Source organism: Cheilinus undulatus, linkage group 15, assembly GCF_018320785.1.
Source record: "Cheilinus undulatus linkage group 15, ASM1832078v1, whole genome shotgun sequence".
NCBI classification, from domain to species: domain Eukaryota; kingdom Metazoa; phylum Chordata; class Actinopteri; order Labriformes; family Labridae; genus Cheilinus; species Cheilinus undulatus.
Window position 1 is genome coordinate 32,750,754 of NC_054879.1, and position 12,988 is coordinate 32,763,741.

Below are 12,988 nucleotides of genomic sequence, written 5' to 3' on the forward strand. Positions count from 1 at the left end.
GAGGTAGAGGGAGTGCTTTGAGAAAGACCTTAAAAAAGTGCATCTTTGTCCCACAATTCTCAAGAAACCCTTTTTGATTCTGGGTGGCACCATCTTAAATCACAGATCTACAGCCATTTGAAAGCATTAATTTATGAGCAATGACACCCTTGGGCGCTTTTGCCAAAACGAAAAAATATTTTTTGCAAGTAAAAAGCAGACAACTTTAAGTCCTGGAAGACTTTCTCTTATTGTGAAAGAACTAAAGTTGGAATACAGAGCACTAAGGCGATGGTCCCATCTTTCTAAAACTACATTATGGATTTTACAGTCAAACAACTGAAAAATGTACATACTTTATCACTGTACTTGTAATGTGCTGTCTCGAGGAGAAAACCTTTCCTTCTGTCAGATACTTTAAAAAGACATAAAGTCACTGATTCACCTGTTTTCTGAGCGCTACATCATATTCACTTTAGAAGAACAGTAAGACGAACACTTAACTCTCTTTGCTTGACTTTCATCTATATTTAGCCCTCTTTGCTGATTTAATACTGCTTGATTCGTATGCCACAGAAGTGACACTGCTACATTAGAGCATCTCTTGGGTATAGAGAGACATAAATAAAAGCCTGGAGACACCTCCAGCTATAGACGCCGATGTTCATCTCATAATAAAGGAATCAGCGGACTGTTCCATACACCCTGCTGCCTGGAATAGCATGCACGATGTACGTGGTGTGCAAAACATCTGCGTCCCTCTATGAACCTTTCCCCAGTGTTTGCAGAAATGTGCCTCCAGAGCATGATGCACACATACACAGCTGAAGACCACGGAGGAGACGTGTGTCCGATACGTAGCTAAACTGTGTTAGAGCTCCTTAGGGTGTGTTTGTGTCTGCGGCATAAGTGTGGGAGAGAGTCCCTTGATTCTACTCAGTATCACTCTTCGGCACTTTCCCTCCACTAGCGCTGGAATAAGATAATGTGACAGGCTGTCAATCAGAGCAGGGCCTGGGGTGCCATGGGGACAAGAGGGTATTTGGCGGAACAGTTTCGTGAGCAACACCAGGGAGGAGGCAGCAGCAGGGACCAGGATATGTAAAAAAAATCATCCACACTTTTTTCTATACTCTGCCTCTGGCTCGGATTCATTTGACCATCCTTTAGGACTAGATCTTGACCCTGTATGAGTGAACCCTTCAGGGGTCACAAGCAGAAAAAAATGTTCTGCACTAATCCCCCTAGAGAATCATGCCCAGTGTCTGGAGAATGATCCAAGTATCAGTCCCGTCTCCTCTCCCAGGGGCCAACACTGTACATTACGCTGGCTGGGTGCTGCCACTCTCCCGCTCTGAGCTCTGATGTGTTCTGAAGGCTCTGTCACTCAGGGAGGCAGGGACACAGACACCTGTAGAGGACGGTGGAAGAATGATGGAAAAGGACAGGTCTGAATCTTTATCTGAAGAAGAGTTTTGACATTTGCAGGTGTAAAGAACTGTAGAAGTTTTTGACAGGCTAAAGTTTATATGCATCTGTGCTGGTGGTAACCAGGGCCAGATGCATCATCTTCTCAGGTTGTCCGTATGTATGTCAAGGTCATTCTTATTAATTTGATACTTCAAAAATTCTGTGAAGGATTTTCTTCAAACTTTGCAGATTATTTTTCTCTGCCTCAGGGATAATCTGATTAGGTTATAGCTGTCATAGGTCAAGGGGTCAAGGGCATTAGACCCCATTTTTCTCCCTTGCTTCTAAACTGGGTATCTCAAGAACGCTTTAAGGAATTTCCTTCAAAATTTGCACAAATTTCCACTCTGACTTGAGCTTGAACTGACTAGATTTTGGTCACTGACATAAAATCTTGTGCACATAATGATTCAAGAATGTATTAAATGACATGAAGGTGACTCGATTAGATTTTGCAGGTCAAAGGTCCCTGCAACTTCACACATCGTGAGGTTGCAGTGACTTTGTTCCACATTAAAGCCTCATCAGGGCTGTCACCTTCTCTATTCATGTGAGTAAATACAAGCGATTTACGCCACTAGACTAACACAAATACATATAAAGACACATAAAATAGAACCCCAACAAACCTTTGCAAGGTCGTGGGCCCATATAATTGGCAGTAGTTCTGCTTTAAAGTTTGATCTGCATTTGATTTTTGCACTTTTAACTCAGTACATTTTTTCTCATTTTGGTTTTTCAGTTGTTTGCTGACATTAGCATTGGGGTGCTCAGCTGACAGCTGGCATGTTAAAAGACTGCACCTTAGACCTGCTAAAATGTCTTTGGGGCAGCATGTTTCCTATACTGTAAGAAGATAGACATACCTTAACATAGCTTGTAAAGGTCATCGTATCTTTTAGCTCTTTTCTTGTGTTGTGAGAATGAGCAGGTTTTTTATTGAGGATATCTCTGTGCTTTGCTTCATTCAGCTTTCCCTCAACCCCTGACCAGGTTCCCAGTCTCTGCTGCTGAAAAACACCCCCATAGCATGATGCTGCCACCGCCATGCTTCAGTGTTGGGATGACTTTGGGCAGGTGATAAGCGATACCTGGTTTCCTCCAGACTTGAAATTTGGGATTGAGGCCAAACAGTTCAATCTTTGTTTCATCACACCAGAGAATCTTGTTTCTCACAGTCTGAGAGTCCTTCAGGTGCTTTTTCCAAACGCCAAGCCAGCTTTCATGTGTTTTGCATTGAGGAGATGCTTCCATGTAGCCACTCTGTCATAAAGCCTAGATTGGTGAAGGGCTGCAGTGATAGTTGACCTTCTGGAATATTGTCCCATCTCCACACAGGATCTCTGGAGCTCAGTCAGAGAGACCATCAGGTTCTTGGTCACCTCTCTGATTAAGGCCCCTTCCCTCAGTTTGAGTGGTAGACCAGCTCTTGGAAGAGCCCTGGTTGCAACATTTTTTGGGATACCATATTCCAATCTAACTTGGCCAGAGTCTTTAGATCTTTGAAGATTAGACAAATGAATCACTAAATTAATTAAAAGGACCCCAAATAGAGAAAAGTAAAACATTTAAGGGTTAGTGCCCTTTGAGAAGAAAAAACATGCAGGTTTATTTTTCTTTCAGACCCAGCTCCTCTCTGCTAGTATCCTGAGGTAGCCAGCATGCATTGTCCCCAAACAATATGGATGTGACATTTCTGCCATTTTATTTGGAGATATAAAAGACAATACACAAGTAATCTTTACTGGACTGCAGTCAGCACAAATATGTGGCTGTGCCGTCACAGCAGAACGTAAAGGCGATAAGAAGAGCTTCCTGCCTGCAGAGGTCGAAGTCGATGGTGACTCCATAATGGAGGCTGGTCTGCTGGGCACACATCTTCATGTGAAAGCCCTTATCATAGAGGATCACTGTCCCCACTGGGTTGTTCTACGGCCTCATGGAGAGAACAGAGGAGTCCTTCAGCAGCAGCCTCACACGAGGTGCAAAGAACAACAAAAACACTCGACACAATGGTTGGATTTAAAGAGAAGACGCTGAATCGGTTTAAACCCAGATTTAAGGAGGAAAAAATGAACAAAAGAGCTGCATTATATGCACCTTATTATGGATATAAAAGGAGTTATTTGCTAATATTGCTAGTCTTTGACACACAATTAATGCACAATCAATATTTCCACTTCTTAAACAATGTAATAGTATATTTTTCTTCATCCAGGGTCTGCATTTACACATTTACAGAGCCAAATATTAGTCTTTTTTATCTGTGCTGTCCTCACAATACAACACAATAAAACACAATTGGTATGTTCTCACTTTTCTAATAAAGTACATATGACCAAAGTCCAACACAGTGACAGAAATGCTGAGACTGCATGTATCACATAAAGCGTCATCTAGTTTTCTTGCTGAAAGGGAGCTGTTTAGAATAAAAGAAGCTGCAATGACCAATTTCATCTCCCCCTTTGAAAAGAAGTTCCCCCTGACACATTTACAGCCTAATGAAGCTGCAAACTTTCAGCAGAAAAAAATCCCTTCAAGTTTGTAGCTCATATTCTTTGAAACAAATTTACTTTGTTTCACTCTAAAATGCTTACTTAGCGCTTATGCACCATCATTACAATGTGTCATCTCATCGCTTTTGCTTCTGTAGACAATGGATATTAGCAGCCGTCTTAGCTCTTTAAGGGATAGTTTCTTTGCTCCTGCCTGCTGAGTTTCCCCCTCATTAATGCAAGAGATTCTCCATCACCGGCCTCTGTGAAGGGACTCTCCTCATGCAGGCCACACAACTCTGACAAGGATGAAATTACTGTTAGCTTTCACACCTAATTAAGTACAGAAGGCTCACCTTCAATGGATGTGCTCGTACTGATGTCATTCTTTTACAAGGCAGAGCTTTGACTGTACGTAGACGCTGTATGGATCCTTTACATGGAGCTTTTTGAGGATATTTCTCAGGTTCCTCTCTGGCTGCAGCTGTCTGAAAGAGTCCAGCTGTTTTCCACTCAGGTGTACAGAGCATGCATTGTTTATTATTAATACAGCATACTGTAATGAGGGTAGAGCCTTAATTATATCCATTAGATCATATTTTGAGAAGGATGTAAAAACCTAGACTGTATTAGATTAGAGACTGTACATTTTTAATGATAGTAAGCAAATTTCCTCACCAAATAAGGATGTTAGAGGTCAAAACAGTTGCATTAAAGAAAGATATTTTATTCAGCGCTTTTGTAACTCATGATACACGCAATGCTTATAAAAAGTATTAACCCCTCTTGATGTTTTACCCTTTAAATGAATTTATAAGTCAATCATTGTCACAAATTCTCTACTGAATTGAGCCCTGGGCTTTGACTCGGGCACTCCAGAACATTCACCTTGTTGTCTTTAAAATATTTCTGTGTAGCTTTTGCTGTATGCCATTGTTTTGCAGGAAAAAAAATCTTCTCCTAAGCTGTAGTTCTCTGAATAAGATTGTCCTCCAGGATTCTCCTATATTTGGCCACATTCATTTTGCCCTCTACCTTCCAGGGCTGACTGCCAAGAAGCACCTCCACAGCATGATGCTGCCACCACTGTTCTTCACAGTAGGGATGATGTGTTTGTGGTGATGTGTTTGGTGTCTGTGAAACATGGCGTCACATTTCACTAACTGTGAGACAACTAGCACCAACCGGCTTGACCTTTGTTAAATTAGGTCAGTCACTTTAAAGATGGTGAATGTTTATGCAAACACATATTTTACATTACATATTTTTATTCAATTCACATTAGCTTGTAGAATTCTGTTTTGACTTTGATATAGAAGAGGGGTTTTTTTGGCCAAAAAAGCTAAATTTCATTTACCATGATTGGTTTATAAAATTGATAAAAGGGTCATCTGTGTAGGTTCTCAGTCATCTAGGTTATGGTTATCCAATGCTAATCAGGTGGCAACTGGACTGGTTCCAAACTCTTGAATCATCCGTTCAAAATAAAAGGGTCAAACATCCAAGAGGGTGAATACTTTTATTATTTCATGTTTTTAAAAGAGGGTGAATACTTTTTATAGGTACTGTGTAGTCAATTAAAAACTATCAAAAGCCTTCTACTAACAGTATGTGTAAGTAATAATTACCAGTGCAAAGCCTGAGCTGCACTGCATGGTGCATTTTTGGACCTAATGCTTAAATAAATAAAGCCAAGTATCCAGTCCAATCATTATCACATAATAAAGATTTCATTTTTCTTGTTCACAATATGTTTTGTGTCTTGGAGTAACTGTTAGGAATACTACAGGCCGTAAATCAATTGAATGCAATTTGAAAAATCAAGCTAGTGTGGGAATGAAAAAGTGCTGTTCTCTTGAGACTGGCTGCGGACGCCTTCAAAGACCCAGACATATCCAAGAAAGGGCTGGATCAGACTATTTTTGCAATGACACCAATGTAAGAATTGACACTTGTGGCTCAAGTTCATAGGCTGTCAGGGAGGTGGGTCAAGTAGTGTCAATCAGAGTCAGTCAGACCCACTTCAGAGTTTAAGGAATGATGATCTATAAAGAAACGAACTTCAGCTTGCAAAGGGCTGTTGGTATAGCCTAAAACTCCACTTACTTAATTGTACAGCCAATATTTGGCAGATTTTGAAGCCATAATATCCATCCATCCATTTTTTTATACCGCTTATCCTGGGGTCGCGGGGCACTCTGGACTGTTTGCCAGTCAATCGCAGGGCTGACATATAGAGACAGACAACCACACACACTCACACCTATGGCCAATACAGAGTGATCAATTACCCTAACGAGCATGTCTTTGGTGGTGGGAGGAAGCCGGAGTACCCGGAGAGAACTCAAGCATGCACGGGGAGAACATGCAAACTCCACATAGAAGGGCCCTGACCAGAAAGGGAACCAGGAACCTTCTTGCTGAGTCAACAGCGCTAACGACTGTGCCACCATGCAGCAGCCATAATATCGATTGTAAATCATTCAGTTTTTTTGGCTTATGCCTATTGATGCCCATATGCAAATAATATCATTCAACCCTCCTCAGTGATGCAATACTCTGCTACTGTGTAGTCACAGGAGTGGAAAAATGGGGTGGTACAAACACAACTACTGTACTCAAGTAAACATATAGTTATTCTGATTAAAACTACTGAAGCTAAAGTAAAAGTACTGATTTCAAAATGCACTTGAAAAAAGTACAAATACACAAAAAAGCTACAAAGTTTCATTAATCTGAGTAAATGTTAGTTACTTTTCTACTTAAGTAGTTTTTATATGAAACAATCTATCTGGCATGTTGGGTATGGTTGGATATGCACACTGCACCTAAATGATAAGTTTTCACTTGATAGTACTGTTGCCTTTATGTCACCTTAAAAAGCAAAGAAACAGCCAATCAAGATTAAGGCAAATACCTTCTCATAGATGCTGCTTATCAACAGGCAAGGACGGCAGCTGCTCATGCAAGTAGGAGGACCATAAGAGCTGACACTCTAAACCACAGCAATGCCTCAAGATGTACAAAATTTGCAATGAAACCTCCCTAGATGGGGCCCCATCTGAAAGCAGTCATTGTCATTGGAAATTACAAAGGTTTTAATTTTCTTTATGTTTTTTTAAATAATACTAATGTGAACTTTGGAAAATAAAGTTTACATATTACAATCCTTTTGTCATTCAGATCATTTATAAATAACAGTGAACACTGGTTTAAAGGGTCCCAACTTAAAACAAATTTACCACAGTTTTATGTACATTTTACTGCCTGATCCTACCATCAACAACTAACAGGTCCCCTCAAACATCCGTTAATATTTTTACAGAATTATTCAGTCAGTGATATGTTGGACTATGAAAACACAGTAGTAGAAAAATGAAAGAGTGGAATGAGAGTTACTCCCAGCAGCTTTAAACAACAACAACAAAAAAAATCACCCTGACAAACATGGATTTTGTTAAAGTATAAAAGTAATTCACTCCAACTCCAAATCCCAATGCCCAGATGTATGCTTAGCTACACTCTGCAAGCTTTCATTTAGCTGGAAGTTGTTTTCTGAAATCCTTCAGTGGGCTTGTTAAATAAATGAATTTTCACTGTCTTCGAGAACATGCTGTATTTTTCCGAGCGGCTGAACAGAAGGAAATGAGAGTGAACTGAAGAGTAACTGAGCACCCTCAGCTGAGAAAAGAACACTCAGGGATATAAGAGGAAGAGCTGGTATAAATAGGTTTTCTTGATAAAAGTCAGATCCGTGCAAGTCTCCGTGTCTACGTCTGTGTGAGGTTTTCGTCTACTGCATACGCAATGAGTGACAAAAGGTGAGCAAATTAGCAGTTCTTACATGCAGGTTGGCAGGGGGAGCTTTAGAGGAGCCTTGAACATCAGCAGCTCCTGATGAAGAGCTTGGAAGTGCTTGAAACGGCGTTTGATTTTCCACGTGGCTCAGCTCAATCGCACAGACATTCGGATTCAGCACCTTTGAGGTGAACATTTCAAAAGGAGATGGTTCAGCTCCACCGCATCAATAGTCACTTACAAGAACTTTAGAGAAAGATGAAACATGTAAAATGGTACAATACTGTCTTTTAAGGATAAGTTTTGGGATTATGATATTAAGAAACTTTTGATCAGATAAGGTGAGGCTTACAGTTTTAGCAGGATAATGAGTGAAAAGCGCCTTTTAAAGCAGTTCAGACAGGGCATGTGACAAGCAATGACTCTGTACCTGGTTTACAGTCAATTATATCTCACTCACCTTTGTTGTAGATGTCTGTTCAACCTCTGTCACCCAGACAAAAATAGGAATGTTTTACAAGAACACTTTGGAGTCCAGTGACTCTAATGGGGGAAGCTGTAGACAAGTAACGGTTCTTGATTTCTGGAGAAAAGAGAAAAATACTGGCGAATAGAACATGGAATAGCTTTCCCCGCAGATTTCTACAACATTTTAACAGAACTGTCCTTTTTAAATGTACATCTATCATCCAGTTCTTGGCTGTTTGGGTCTGATGTCAGACACACACAAAATGAAAGAATTAATACATAAAAAATCAGATGCAGAGTTATCATGAACATTTTTAATACTATCCAACAGAAACAACCTAGGAGGAGGGATAGTTAAAATCCTGAGGAACATAAGTCAAATCTGAAGCTGAGACTTTTTTGACATCCTGTTTGCAACTGTTATACGACAACAGAAGTGGAGGCAAAAGTACAAAATAATATCACGACTTACACACACAGCGGATGTAGAGAAAAGGAAGACCTGCCTATTCTTTTCCATGAGCCAAGCATTTCTTTCAGCCAAGATAGATGGGTAAATGATAGAAAGCCATAGTTATCCTACATTAGCAGATAGAGCTAAACAAAGCCCGCTGACTTTAATGGTGGTGCTGGTTCCAGAAGTAAAATTCGCCACTCAAATCCCTCATAGGCATTTCGTAGAATCCTTTTTACGATGGAACTGTGCTTTCGGTAGCATCACATTGCAAAAGTACTCACTATCATCAAAGACTTTTATTTTGAGGAACAACATTAGGGACTGTGAGTTTGTCTCTGGTGGCTGAAACATAGAGCTGACAGGTCCAGGTGAGCAGATAGATGAGTCATCCATTCAGGTTGTGGGCATGACTTTGTTGCATTCAACAGACACAGCCACAGCATCCTAGAGCAGGTATTACTGCCTCATTTTTCCAAGAGGGTCCGGCTGGGGCGTTCAGCCGCAGACCTGCGCACTGGGGCGGACCTCTGCGCTGGGGCGTGACGTACATTGCCCGAGCCTGCGGACCTCTATGCTGGGGCGATGACGTATATTACCCGCAACGAATTTTCTGCTCTATCAGCTTGCCCACTGGCTTACCCTAAATCTGACTATTTGATATTAAAGAAAGCAGAATGTCAAATGAGTGATGTTGTTTTAATAACTTTGTTTCATTTCAGATTGATCATGTTATCAGCTTTGCAAATGTTTTTATTAAGCAGAAAGCCATTAAAAATGCTTCAAACAGCATTATTTTTAAGACAATGAAATAAAAGGTTGATCTTAGAAAAACTGTCCACCATTTAAGAGAAAATAATAAATGTAGGCCTAAAATTTGAGGTTTTAATGGTATAACATGTGAGGGTTTCTTTGTATACAGTAGACATTCAAAAGCTTCCAACTTCAAAAGTTTGATCCATAACACAGAAGCAGAAGTCAACTTTTAGGACGGTTCTTTTTCATCGGGTTCAACCAAAATATATTTGATGTTTGGGGTCTAAAGGGGATAAACACGCATTAGCCTGGGAGAATATTCCTTTTCCCGGGTGCAGAAATAATTCTGGTGCATCTATTTTTGCCAGACACAGTCGTTAAAAATGTAAAGTATTTCAGCACAAAGCATGTTTTACAAATATAAACTCTGCCTGTCATTAGTAAACATGTACTTTAATAAACAAGGCTTTGGAGAATATCATTGTATATCACCCACTGTGATCAGAGAGAAGGGGAACTGTGCAGACTACGATTAACAGCTAATGATGAAAAACACATGCAGGCTGCAGCCCTCATCGCCGAACGTTGCGTGATGCTCAGCCATTTCTTCACTTTCACGCCATTTGACCCTGACCTTTCCTTTCTGCTGTGACTCGACGTCAGACTGCACACAATCAATGTCTGTCACCTTCTGCGTGATCACAAAAACAGCAGACCCGCCCTGACAGGGTCTCCTCTGGCAGCCCTGTCTCCCTGCATTTGGGCCACTGGATCTTGTATTGGTGGTACTGGGACATCCTCCCTCATTATTTCCTCAGCCCCACCCTGCCTGGCTAGCTGAAAGTGATGCTAATAACATGAATTCCAACTGACTGACATGGGTGAAAAACCAGGAGATGTAATCCATACTTCATGCATTTTGCATGGAGTGGTAATTAGGTATTTTTGTGGGTACTAAATGCTTTTGCCAAAGTATCCCATGTTCCTGCAGGAAGGTGAGACAGAAAAAAGCCTGCTGAAAGCTTGTAATATCAAGGCCAGATGTTAAAACTGACTAAATCAAGAATAATGTGAGCGTTCTTAACCAATTTGAACATTTTAAAATCAAGAACCACGAATTCCTTAGACATTGACGCTTTACCAAATCTAAAAGCACCCATAAAAATTGTATTAAACTGCTCAAGCAGGTTGGTCTTAATTATGTGTGCTTTCTTGCTGAATAAGTGTCTGCTTCTCTAACCAACCCTGAGACCCATTTTTAAGGTTTAAGAATGTGCCCTTGACAATCTTTCCCCCCTTGTCGCCCTGGGCCCCTGGCCCTGGCCATTAGGGAGATTCCTAGCTTACCCTTAAGCAATGACAGGTGAAGTGGAGCACAAAATCCTAAAGCCTGCAACGGGCCTCTGCACAAGCTCAGAACCTCTAATTCTTATGGACACTCATCTTTCTATTGTTGCTTTTTTCAGCCTAAATGTACAATGACACACAACAGATCACTGGTGTTTTATAAGAAAGCCGACCTATCTGTGATGAAGGCTGTCCACATGCAAGACGAGTGGCAAATCTTAAAACATGCCAGACCACAGAGATAAGGACAGTTTCAAGTGATTTTTCATTTAAAAATCTTCTGAACATGCACACCAGACCTTTGCTTCTCAACTACTGGGTCCAGACCCAGTAGTGGGTTGCAAGGCCATTTTCTGTGGGTCGCCACTGTGTACCTGGGGAAAAAATGAGTCAAAAAGTCTATGATGTGCTTTTATTTTGAAGGAAAGTTCTCCATCTGATTGCTCCGTTTAATCTTTTGTTCCATATCAATTTCAAACTGCTCTGTTTTCATTAAAAACATTTAGTTATGACTGAAAACAAGAAAATTGGGTCACGATCATTATGGAGGTGGTGGTGGGTCCTGACACTAAACCAGTTAAGAACCACAGCACTAGACCTCTTGCTCAGACCATGACATCTGCCACAGGTAGTAATGATTTGAGTGAAGCTTCACACATGAGATCTCACAGAATCTCACCTAATCAAATGTGACTTTAAAAGACAACAACTATGGAGGATGATCAAAATCCTTGGCTGGCTGTTCTAGCATGTATTACAGTCCATATGGAAAGTATTCACCCCCTTGGGTGTTTTGCCCTCTATTGATTTTATAAATCAATCATGGCCAATATGATTTGGCTTTATTGACAAATAAATACAAAAAACTTTTTAATGTCAAAGTGAAAAAAAGATTTCTACAAAGTAATGTCAAAGTGAATGGCATAATTTGACAAACGGCCAGCAAATTGGGGCTAATAGTCTTGCATTAGCGAAACAGGGATCACCTGAGTGCAGGGTCTGGAAGGTCCAAGCTCTGGTTAATGAGTATTCCAGGCTACCATTACACCATGAAGACAAAAGAACACTCCAAGCAACTCAGAGAAAATGTTATTGAAAAGTACAAGTCAGGGGGTGGGTACAAAATAAATTTAAAGGCACTTAACATCCCCAAGAGTTCAGTTAAATGCGGTCAATGCCACATCACCACAAACACACCCTCTCCACTGTGAAGCACGGTGGTGGCAGCATCATGTTGTGGGCATGCTTCTCAGAAACCGGCCCTGGAAGGCCTGACAGAGCTCTATCAATTTGCTATTGAAGAGTATTATTTTTTAAAAGCTAAATTATATTGACCACAATTGATTTATAAATTGAATTAAAGGTTAAAACATCCAAGGAGTGAATAATTTTAAAGGCACTGTAGCAGTGGCCATTCTCTCATTTAAAAAAGTGGAAAAGATTACAGGGTAGCAATAAAAACATGGTTTGGAGTTGTATTCATTATATCATTTGAGAAGAGGATTGGATTTGACTAAATGTGCTCTGAAAATAGCACAGGATAGACTGACACATGTTCCCGGTTTGGAATCCAGTCTAAGTGAGGGGGTCCTACAGAGTTGTTTAAAAAGTGGTTGGGACTTGTCCTACCTGTACACAATGGGTTCAATACATAGCATCAAAAGACAGCCTTGTTCTGCCTGCTATTTCAAAAACGTACAGTCATTTGATGTTCCCACTTTACTCATTTCTTTAGTCTTGACAGTCTGTACATTTTTGACTCCAGCCCTCAATAGTAACAGTTGGGTTAGTGTTTGTTTTAAAACATATAAAAAGTGCTTGTCAGTTGCAAATACCACAGCCTTTTTAATCCCAGTCTGCCACTGTTCCACTTGGATCATAATGAACCAAATAATTAGGGTTCTGCTTTGCCAGTTATTTTCAAAGCATAACCACTGCATCATTTGCATGAATGTGGAACACAGTATTTTTGAAAACTAAAAACATACACATCAAGTTCACACCTTTCAGGGGGCTTAAAGGTGAGAGGATGTGGAATAAACATGTAATTTAACAGACAAATTGTAAGTCAGCTTTGTTTTATGCAAGACCAGAATGCTGACTCACTAGATGAGTGTATGCATGTGCTGAATGAAGCCTGGTTGGCAGTATTTTGCACTCGTCTCTGCTCTGATGCATCAGCAGTTCTGCTACAAGGGCACAGAAATTGACTATCAATGTT